Raw genomic sequence first — 12428 nt, 5'->3', positions numbered from 1 at the left:
AGACTGAGGTCACCAGATGCAGCAGGGATTCACGCAGGTGTGGTTTTATTCTCCTTTTCAAAGTATGCACAAAAGGTGTTATGCTCATCTGGGAGTGAAACATCACAGATATGTTTGGTTTCACCTTGTAAAAAATGGCGTGCAAACCTACCAGAACTAACATGTACCCAATTCCATCTCTAGTTTCAATCAGAGTTGTTTATCGCTCTTAAAATAGCCTTCTATAAGTCATACCTGGTCTTGTATAGTCTGGATCACCAGTCTTGAATGCCACAGACATAGCCGTCAGCAGACTACAAATCTCCTGGTTCATCCCTGTCTTCTGGTTTGGGTATGACCAATATGTTCTCAAAGGTACATGCTCATCCACATAGGTCTTCACGAAGTCAGTGACACCTCTGCGGATTAATTTAGATTTGAAGATGAATCCTTGAATATTGTCCAGTCCACCAACTCAAAGCAGTCCTGTATGTGCTCCTCCACCCTCCTTGATTATACCTTTATGGTCCTCTCCACTTGTGCTGCAGTCTTTGGTCTTTGCCTGTGTACTGTACCAGGAGCAGAAGTCCAGCCAGGTGATAGGATTTTCCAAAGTGCGAGGGACTCAGTGTCCTTGATGGGAGTATAACAGTGGTTATACTCTAGTGCTGGCCCCTCTAGTTCCACAGGTGATGTGTTGGTGGTAGATGTTCAGAGACTTCTTCAAGTTGACCTGGTTGAAATTCCTGTAATTACTGGGAAGGCTTCAGGGTGCATTGTTCTGTGACTGCTGATCACAGTGCTCAGCTCCCCCAATGCCTGGCCAACATTAGAATGAGGTGCAATGTACACCGCTACCAGGATGATGGTGGAAAACTCGCTCAGCAGATAAAATGGATGGCACTTGACTGGATGGTCCAGGTTATCTGAGCAGGATTGAGACAGAACTGCCATGTATGTGCACCATGATGAGCTAATTATGAAACATACTCCACCTCATCTACCTTTTAAGGGGTCAGTTGTCCTGTCTTTTCAGTGGATGGTGAAGTTTGCAGGCTGCAACACTCATCTGAAATGGTGGAGGTGACCATGTTTCCATGAAGCAAAGTGCAGCAGCCCCTGATGTCTCTCTGATACTGGAATCCTGATCTGTTTTCTTCAATTTTATTTTTCAGAGACTGTACATTCATTGTACATTGGGAGTGGGGGTGTAAGGCCTCTGTGTTTCAATCGTACCTGCAGACCAACATGCCTTCCTCTTAAAGGGGAACTACGTTCACAACCCGAATCTGCCATTTGGGGTTTCTGATTTTGAGGATCGATACATCTTCAAGTTATGTTTATAACTGCAGTACCCTTGCCTGTGACTGGGGGTTTCAGCTGTAGTAGTCTGAAATGGGAATACTTGATGATTCCCATTGGAGCTGCACACAAACTATCACCACTTATTGGCGCCATCTTGAGATTGCTTCTTGTAACAGCACTTACAGTTTCAGAAACAATGAAGTTTTCATCACACTTCCCATGTTAGTCATATCTTTCCAGTAGGTATGACCTTAGAGAGCCCTTAAAAAGTCACAGTGTAATTCAATCTGTACCTCAGAGAAAGAATAATTTTAATATGGAAGAGGGAAGACATTGAAGTGGGCTAACTTCAATTAGAGAAACAAGTCTTGGCTTCAGAGCAACTCAGTCAGTTCAGGCATTTGTACCTTACAGATTGTTCACTGTCATTTTGAAGCAAGGACTTATTAATAGGACTAGAGACTGCTGGGTCATTCTCTATATTATCTGTTCAGATATCTCCATCAAATTGGCCCCAAAATGGTAAAGCAACAGGAACAATTACATAGGAGGAGCAATATTAAATAATTGCAGAGAAAATTCCAGTCAATCCGGAGACTACTTGATGATTTCCAACTAACAGTAGTTGTAGAATATTCAGTGACTGGCCTGCTCTAAAGTTCAGGATTCTTGGCACCTTTGAAAGAAAATCCCAGAGCGGTTGGGAATGACCAGGAATTTCAAGAAATTGTTAATCATAAATTCACAGCAAATATTATCCAATAAAAATAAAAGAAAAACCTTTTAAGCACTAACCCCCACAAGATGTCAGGCCTCAATACTGAAAACCTGTGGTGACCAACTGGCTGGAGAGTTCAAGAATATTGTTGACCTCTCACTGCTGTGATGTGAGGTTCCCAGCTGCTTCAAAAAGACATCAATTATACCGGTGCCCAAAAAAAGCATGAAGAGCTGCCTAAATGATTATCGACCAGTTGCACTCACATCTACCACAATGAAGTCCCTCAAGAGTTTGGTTATGGTCAAAACGTGTTGTAGTTTGCCTCCCGCCATACCAGGCCTATAGTGGATTCAATCTCATTGGCGTTCCACTCGGCTTCAGAGCACATAGACAACAGCAATATCTATATTTATTGATTACAGCTTGGTGTTCAATATCATTATCCCCTCAGTGTTAATCACCAAGCTTCTAAGCCTAGCCCACTGCTCCTGCCTCTCCACATTTATACCTGTGTGGCTAAGCACAGCTCAAATGCTATCCATAAGTTTACAGTTGACACCTGTGCTGTTGGTAAAATCTCTGATGGCAATGAGGAGAGGCACAGGAGTGAGATAAATTGTTTGGTTGAGTGGTATTGCAACAACAGCCACACAATCAATGTCAGCAAGACCAAGGGCCTGACTGTGGACTGCAAAGGGGGGAAAGCTAGCAGAAAACACACATCCTCACAGAGGGGTCAGCAGTGGAAAGGCAGTTTTATATTCCTGGGTGTCAACATCTTGGGAGAGCTATCCTAGGCCCATTATCACATTGGCACAATCTGTCAGCAGCTCTACTTCATTGGGACGTTGAGGAGATTTGATATATCACCGAAGATGCTTTCTATAGTTGTACAGTGGAGAGCATTTCAATTGGTTACATCACAGACTCGTAGGGAGCTTCTAAAGCACAGGATTGCACAGGAGGCTCCAGAGGGCTATAGTTTCATCCCAGCTTCATCACAAGTACAACCCTCACCATCATTGAGGACATCTTCAAGAGGCAATGCATCAAGAAGGTGCCATCCATCATTAAGGGTGGGATTGGAGAACGGGCCTTGCTTCTCTCTTGGACCTGTGGTATGACGGCACTGACAGGGCTGTTGGCAAGCTGTACTCTTCCATTAACTAGTCACACAGACCTCATCGTGACCTTTGGGGAAAAGAGGAAGAGCCAGCAGCCAATTCAAGAAGAAAAAAGGAGAGTCAACAGAATAAAAGGACAGGAGATTAGTAAAGTAAAACAAATTGATAAGCTGACCACGAAGGCCGCAGCATTCAAAATTAGCTCCGCGAAATTTCACGTTTTTAATTTTAATTTTGATATTTAGTTTTTGCATTTAGGGGTTTTATTATCTCTAGCTACTACTAGACCGTGCATTTTTGCACTTTTAATATTTTGGTGTACTTTACTTTACGTTTTGAACTTTGATTTTGATTTTTTTTTCGCGACGGCGGCCGTTTTTTAAAAACCCAGTCATTAGTGAATTCAGAAGACTTGCATGGATTTTATACTGCGTCATCGCATTGTCTTTGTTTTGGACCATGGACTACCTCACTTTAGAATGGCCTACCGTAAAGCTCATTGGACCTACGTTATCCCAATCTTCACGCCACTTACGTTCAGGATTAGTAGTGTTAGTCAGCTTTCAATTTCTATTCTGCATTTTGTGGAACATTGGACTGCACCAGTTGTTGTTTCTAACAACCTGAGTCTACAGACCCCGGTGAGTCAGTTCGCTGTTTTGAATTCCAATTATCAACCACTCTTTTATCAAGTTATCAAGACAAACTTTAATCATGACTCTTGCATGGCTTCTTATGTTAGCTGGTGATGTTGCTGTAAATCCAGGGCCAGTTTATCAGCCTAAATATCCTTGTCAAGTTTGTAAAAAACCAGCCAAGTGGGGACAAGAATGTCTGCAACGTGACCATTGTCAAGGATTGTTTCACATTCGGTGTTTAGGCATGAATAGAAACATTTACCAAATTCTCCAGCAATATTCCTCGTACTCTTGGATATGCTGTATATGAGGACTGCCAAATATTGAATTTTCATATTTTAGATCTTTGAACCAGTTTAGTGACTCAAATATTTATAATTCGCTCTCAAGTATTGATAGCCTGCCATTGGACATGAACTTCAGCAAACCAGTCATGGCATCTAGCCCTAACAAGAACTCTACTGAGTCTAATGGCAATAAAACATGCCAAACTAAGTCTTACAAAATTAAACGAAAGGATCACTCTCTCAAGATAATAAATGTTAATTGTCAGAGCGTGGGTGCAAAGCTCTCGGGTTTCCAGCACCTCCTCCAGGAAGAAAATCCTGATTTAGTTGTAGGCACAGAGTCCTGGTTGCACACCAATATTACCACCGGGGAGATTTTTCCATCAAATTTCCAAATTTTTCACAAGAATCGTAGCGAAGAAGGGAATGCACATGGTGGTGTCTTTATCGCTTTTAAAGACAATTTAATTGCACAGGATGAAAATGAATTAGATCAGCCTGACTGTGAAATGAAACGGATCAGTATTTATATGAGGGGTATCGCACCCGTTTATATTGGCACCTTCTACCGCTCTCAGAAGACTGGAATTGACTATATACGTCAACTTGAAAGTTCAGTTGAAAAAATCCCTAAGCATACCTCCATCTGGTTATTAGAGGATTTCAATATTGGAATTGGAATTCCAATAGCTTGTTGCCTTGTGGAAGATATCCTGGTCCAAGTAAGATGATGATTGAAATAGCACTTGATCATAATCTTCATCAAGTTGTTATTTAGCCTACAAGAGACCAGAGTCTACTTGATCTGTGTTTCAGCTTTTGTCAGTAAAATGGAGGTCAAACCAGGGATTACTGACCATGATATTGTTATTGTGGATGCCTCAATCAAACCAAAAATAGTCAAAAAACCAAAGTGTAAAATGTTCATTTATGCCAAAGCCAACTACCAAAACATACTGAGGACCACAGCACCCTCAACAGTCAGCTTACTGATGACGTCATTGTGAACTCTGATATTGACAGCTTATGAACTATGTTTATTAACACAATACAGAAACCTATGGATGCCAACATTCCTCACAAAATGAGCTCTTCCAAACCAAACTTACCATGGGTTAACGCTTCGCTTAAGAGGAGTATTAGGAAGAAACGTAAGCTGTATAGTCATGCCAGAAAGACGGGTGATTTTTCTACTTGGGATGAGTTTAAGCTCCTTTGGAGAAAGGTTGACAGGCAGATGAGAAAACTTCACTGTGATTATGTGTATGATATCGGTACAAGTCTCCAGAGTGAAAATACCAAACCTTTCTGGAACTACGTAAAAGCTATGCGTTGGGAAGTATTCAGTGTCTCCCCTTTATCATCTATGGGAAGCATTGTTTCCAGTGCAAAGGAGAAAGCGGTAGTACTCAACCAACAGTTTTTCTCCGCTTTCACAAGGGAAGACATCTCATCAGTACCGGACTTAGGACATAGTAGTGTTCCAAATATGCTGAATACCAACATTGCCACCGCAGGTGTTGACAAATTTTTGAAAAACCTCCAGGCCCACAAAGCCGCAGGACCTGATGATGTGCCAGCCCATATTCTCAAAGAATGTGCTGTAGTGTTGCTCCAGTACTCCAAAAAATCTATCAAAAGTCTTTGTCTACTGGAACCTTGCCTGAAGACTGGCTCAATGCCAATGTCATACCAATCTACAAGAAAGGGGATAGGTGTCATAAGGGGGCACTGGGAACGGACCCAAATGCATGACACAGACACTGAAGTACTAGTGACAGGACTAGGATGCAGGACCTGGGCTAGGACATGGATAAGAAACAGGGAACCTGGACAAGGAACTATGAACTAGGAGCCTGGGCTTGGACTCCGAGCCAGCGTCTGGACAAGGACCCATATCTGGGTCTTGCCTCGGGCTCGGACACCAGAACTAGGCAAGGACATGACATGGCTACAGGACTGGACGAGGCCTGAGGCTGGAGGCTGCAGTCTTGGATCTGGAGAACAGGTGAAGACGTCGCGAGGCTTGGGTTCCTGGAGGCCAGGCGAGGCTTGGGTTCCTGGAGGCCAGGCGAGGCTTGGGATCTTCGAGGCTATATGGGGTTTGGGATCTTTGAGGCTAGATGAGGCTTGGGATCTTCGAGGCTACTCCTGGGCAGGACGCAGGACTCCTCCCCACGGAGGCAAGGACAGGGAGGGACAGACCCAACTGCAGGGTAACAGCAAACGGCCTGGCTTATCCGACAGAGGCAAGGGACGGGAAAGGACATAACCAACCGCGGGGTAACAGCAATAGCCAAATCCATTTCTCGATGACTGCACTAGGCTTCCACCAGTGGGTTGCTCCAAGGGGAGACTGATGAGACGACCCAGCAACCACACTTGATCCCAGGGCCACTTACATTCCCAGCCCCAAGATGAGCATCAGATGCTTATAGTTAAGTCCAACCAAAACCAGGGACAGCTGGAAGACCCAGAGTCCAGAGTCCACAGACCGGACCGTGAACCGGAATGTGGACGTCGGACCGGACCATGACAATAGGTCTTCACCATCTAACTACCGTCCTGTGTCACTTGCTTGTATTGCAAGCAAGCAGTTAGAGCACATTATTCACAGCAATATCGTGGGTCATCTGGAGAGATTCTCATTTCTCTTTGTGATGGATATGGACTGTGCCTTTAAGAGAGACAGAGAGCGAGAGAGAGAGAGAGAGAGAGAGAAAGAAAGAAAGAAACTGACTACAGTACAGCTGCCTGCTTCTGGATTGCCATGGTGAAGAAAGAGCTGGAGTTTTTTGATAGACAGTTCAATCTTATGGTTGCTTCGCAGCATGTTTATTTAAGCAAGGCAGATGACTCTCACAGACAGACACCAGAGTGGAGCACCGGTTAAGGACCAGGTCATTGAAAGGAACTTTCGAGTGCCCACAAGGGTGGGTTGGGGATCGATCAGGAGAATTGATCAGTTGCTATCACAATGTGTAAAAGGGGTGACCCTGTGGAGGCTACCGGTGTGCTTACCTTTGTCTGGGTGGTAGTTTTCCCTCGAAGACGGTACTCTTTGTGATAAGCTACGTTTGGTTAACTCGAGAGTGGATTCAGAGCTGACAATGGAAGTCCAATGGCACCTGTTTATTTGTTCTTTTCCTATCGTGGATTTCACCTTGGCTTACAAATACCTCTCTCTCACAAATAACAACAACTTCGAGCATTGAACTGAACTTTCTTACATTACCATTGTAAGACTTTAAATCTTGCCTCCCCAGCTTGAACGAGTTTGGGAATTATATTTACACACATATACATGCATAGCACTGCTAACTTTTGATTTACCTGGTTTAAATTACTATGTTAAGTAGTTACTAATAAATGGTGGATTTTAACATCAGAACCAGACTCCAGGTGTGTTCTATTGCTGCCGGTTCTTTTAAACCATTGCGTGTACGTAACATCTCCGACAGACAGCATGGATTTAGGAGTGGACGTGTGGTAAACCACATATATATGTTGTAACTGGGTTAACTGTCTGGACACGCCCCGCGGCTGACTGCCCCTGTGGTTCCTCCCACAGAATCCTGTATAAAGGTGTTTCGCCTTGCCCCTCCCCCTCAGTCTGGAGGCAGACACTCACCGTGGAGGTCGTGGAGGTCGTATTGTACAGCAAATAAAAGCCTTTCAATATTTTACCCAACCTCAGTCTTTTTGAGTTATTGAAGGTGCTTCAATTTTATTCACTGTACATTTTTAAAGCATTGAACATGCACTGAGACCCAACAAATTAGACCTCAATCCGCAAACGTCTGAAGCTGGAAACGCTTTTGAACTCTGGCTGGCCTGCTTCGAAGTGTACCTAGAGGAGATTAAAGCGACCGACCCCGTAGCGAAGCGTAGAGTTCTGCTCTCCAGGGTCAGTCAACGGGTCTATTCGCTGATCAGAGACCAGCCAAGCTACGATGGCGCGATAAGCACCCTCAAAAGACAATACCTGCGGCCGATAAACAGCATCTACGCTCGGCACCGTTTAGCGACATGGCAACAACGCCTCGGGGAATCAAATGCTGAGTTCGTCCAGGCCCTACGGACGCTCGTGCGAGCCTGCAATTGCCAGGAGCTGACGGTGGCACAGCATGCAGAGCTCCTCGTGAGAGACGCCTTTGTCATGGGGACCAGGTCAGTATATGTGCTCCAGCGGCTGTTGGAAAAAGTCGATCTTACTTAAGTTTGGCGATCGAGCTGGCCGACATGCTGGAGGCCGCTCTGCATAATTCTGAGGCTCTCCAGGCACACGATCCCACGATGGCCTCGTGGGCACCGCAGACCCCGTAACCCGCCGGCGAATCCACCTTGGCTGCCGCCATTCGCAAGTCCCCGCAACCCACCGGCGAATTGACCTCGGCTGCTGCCAGTTGCGAGTCCACGAAATGCTACTACTGCAGACTGGAGAAGCACCCCCGGAAACGCTGCCTGGCCCGAGAAGCTACCTGCTCCAGCTGCAGAAAGAAGGGCCACTTCACGAAGGTCTGTAAGTCCAAACCACGAGGGGGATCGAGCAGCGTCGCATGTGAAACATGGGGGTCGCCATCTTGCCTGCCGCCATCTTCCCTGCACACCGCCACCACGTGCGAGACATGGGGGGCCGCCATCTTCCCTGCACACCGCCACCACGTGCAAGACATGGGGGCAGCCATATTGGTCGGCGCCACCTCCCACCGCCTACGACCAACGGGTGCTTACGGGGCACCCCACCACGCTGGACCAAGACAGCGACCCCACCTTGGCTTCCGTGACCCTCGACCAAAGCGCTCCCCACCAGCTCGCAAGGTCAATGACGGACATCCTGGTGGAGCGACGTAGGACAAGCTGCCTGTTTGACACGGGCAGCACGGAGAGTTTTATCCACCCGGACATGGTGCAACATTGTGGAATCATGATACGGCCGGTAAGTCAGAGGGTCACCATAGCTTCCAGGTCACATACAACAGACATCCGGGGGAGTTGTGTAGCGACACTACTGGTGCAGGGCACAGAATATGGAGACTTTACGTTACTGGTTATGCCTCAACTGTGTGCCCCTGTGCTATTGGGGCTCGACTTCCAGAGCCACCCAACAGCGTGACAATGAAGTATGATGGGCCCCTCCCGCCAATTACTATCATAAATCCCCTGTTTTGTAGAGATATGTCACGTACTCCGCTACTGACCACACACACACACCGACCCACACATCCCACCCAACATCATGCCAACAGCCACACTACCGACACCACTTGCGGCCTCTCCACCATCAGGATCCCTCCCCCACCGCTGTTTGCCAACCTGACCCCCGACTGTAAACCCGTGGCAACTAAAAGCAGGAGGTACAGCGCGGGGGACAGAGCTTTCATTAAGTTGGAGGTGCAGCGGCTGCTCAGGGAGGGGGTCATTGAGGCAAGCACAAGCCCTTGGAGGGCGCAGGTGGTCGTTGTTCGGAACGGGGAGAAGAATAGGATGGTCGTGGACTATAGCCAGACCATCAATAGGTTCACGCAGCTCGATGCGTATCCTCTATCCCGCATCGCAGATATGGTCAATCAGATAGCACAGTACAAGGTATACTCGACCATTGACCTAAAATCCGCTTACCATCAGCTCCCCATCCGCCGGGAAGACCACCCTTACACTGCCTTCGAATCGGACGGCAAGCTTTATCAATTTCTTCGGTGTCACGAATTGTGTATCTGTCTTCCAGAGGGAAATGGACCGGATGGTGGACCAGTGCCAACTGAAGGCCACATTCTCATATCTGGATGACATCACCAAGTGGCCAAAGCTTTCAATCTCACCTATAACAAGGACAAGTGTGTGATCGGAACCACCTGACTTGCCATCCTTGGGTGTGTCGTGGAGAATGGAGTCATTGGCCCTGACCCCGACCGTATACGCCCCTTGTTGGAACTCCCTCTTCCCAACACCCTCACAGCCCTCAAAAGGTGCCTGGGCTTCTTTTCATATTACGCCCAATGGGTCTCTAACTACGCAGGCAAGGCCCACCCCCGGTCAAGTCCGCCACATTCCCCCTCTCAGCCGAGACCCACGCGGCCTTCAACCGCATAAAAGGGGACATTGCCAAAGCAGCAATGCATGCGGTGGATGAGGCCATTCCCTTCCAAGTAGAGAGTGACGCCTCCAACTTTGCACTGCCTGCTACCCTCAACCAGGTGGGAAAACCAGTGGCGTTCTTCTCCCGTACGCTTCAAGGCCCTGAAATTCAGCACTCCACGGTGGAGAAAGAGGCCCAGGCCATAATGGAAGCTATTAGGCAATGGAGGCACTATCTTGCTGGCAAAAAGTTCACCCTGCTGACTGACCAGGGCTCAGTCGCATTCATGTTTAGTAACCAACAGCAGGGCAAAATCAAAAATGGTAAAATTCTGAGGTGGAGAATCGAACTCTCCACCTACAACTACAACTATGACATCATGTACAGGCCTGGGAAGCTCAACGAGCCCTCCGATGCCCTATCCTGGGGAACGTGTGCCAGCGCGCAGATCGACCGGCTATACGTCCTACATGTAGATCTTTGCAACCCCGGGGTCACCCGGCTTTTCCACTTCGTGAAAGCCCGGAACCTGCCTTACTCTCTTGAGGAGATCAGGACGATGACCAGGGACTGTCAAGTCTGTGCAGAGTGCAAACCGCACTTCTACCGACCCAAAAAGGCACCACTCATCAAGGCCACCCGCCCCTTTGAGCAACTGAGTGTTGACTTTAAGGGCCCCCTTCCCTCCACCGGCCGCAATGTGTACTTTCTTAATGTTATCGACGAGTACTCACGGTTCCCCTTCACCATTCCCTGCCCCGACACCACTACCACGTCAGTTATAAAAGCCCTGCGCAAGCTCTTCACTCTGTTCGGATACCCATGCTATATCCAGAGTGACAGACGGTCCTTGTTTACGAGTGACGAGCTGCACCAATACCTACTGGCTAGGGGAATTGCAACCAGTAGGACCACGAGCTATAATCCCCGGGGGAATGGACAGGTAGAGAAGGAGAATGGCACAGTATGGAAAGCCACACTCTTAGTCCTCAGGTCAAAGGGACTGCCGGTCTCCCGCTGGCAGGAGGTCCTTCCCGAGGCACTCCGCTCCATCCGCTCCCTGTTATGCACAGCCACCAATGCCACCCCCCATGAGCGGCTCTTTTCTTTTCCCAGAAAATCGACCACTGGAACCACCCTACCAACTTGGCTGACATCCCCGGGGCCAGTGCTGCTCCGGAAACATGCGAGGAGCAATAAATACTCCCCGATGGTCGAGAGGGTTCACTTACTTCATGCGAACCCCCAGTATGCCTATGTGGTTTTACCTGATGGGCGAGAGGACACGGTCTCCATCCGCGACCTGGCGCCCGCAGGAGCTCCGGGCCCCTATCCTGAACACTCCGTGGTGACTATTGACCCCGTACCCACCGATGTATGTACCCACGAGACACTGCGCACTGGAAACCCTATACAGACACCACACGACACTCCCATACCGGGCGTGATGCACACGCACGAGGGATTACCGTCGCCTAACGTGCTGGCACCTCAAGTCAGGCCGGAGCCAGCACAACCGCCATCGCCGGTGCAATCACCGCCGGTGCTACGTAGATCACAGCGACGGACTCGACCACCTGATAGACTTAACCTTTAAATATATTTGTTTTAAATATCGTCAGTCACTTCACCCCACGGGACTCTTTTTAAAAAAAGGAGGGGTGAATGTGGTAAACCATGTATATATGTTGTAACTCGGTTACCTGTCTGGACACGTCCCTCTGCTGACTGCCCCTGTGTCTCCTCCCACAGAGTCCTGTATAAAGGTGTTCGTCTTGCCCCTCCCCCTCAGTCTGGGGGCAGACACTCACTGTGGAGGTTGTATTGTACAGCGAATAAAAGCCTTTCAGTATTTTACCAAACCTCAGTCTTTTGGAGTTATTGAAGGTGCTTCAGGACGGTCTTGTGAAACACAGTTAGCCGGACTCGTTAATGATCTAGCCCAGATTCTGGATGCAAAGAGTCAAGTTGACCTTTGCATAATGGATTTTAGTAATGCTTTTGATACTGTACGACATCAACGCCTGTTAGCTAAACTTGACCATCTTGGCATCCGAGGCTCTATCAAGGATTAGATCAAAAGCTTTCTAACTAAACAGCACCAGAATGTATTAATCGATGGGCAATCCTCATCCACCTGTCCAGTGTTTTCGGGAGTACCACAGGGCACTGTCTTGGGCCCACTACTTTTTTTTAACCTATATAAATGACCTTCCAACTTGTGTTACATCTGAAGTCAGACTGTTTGCAGATGACCTGATTCTGTACAGACCCATAAATTCTCCAAATCACTGC

This window comes from Mobula birostris, chromosome 7 (genome assembly GCF_030028105.1).
Source record: "Mobula birostris isolate sMobBir1 chromosome 7, sMobBir1.hap1, whole genome shotgun sequence".
Classification (NCBI taxonomy): domain Eukaryota; kingdom Metazoa; phylum Chordata; class Chondrichthyes; order Myliobatiformes; family Myliobatidae; genus Mobula; species Mobula birostris.
The sequence above is the reverse complement of the archived record's forward strand: the minus strand, read 5'-3'. Positions refer to the sequence as shown.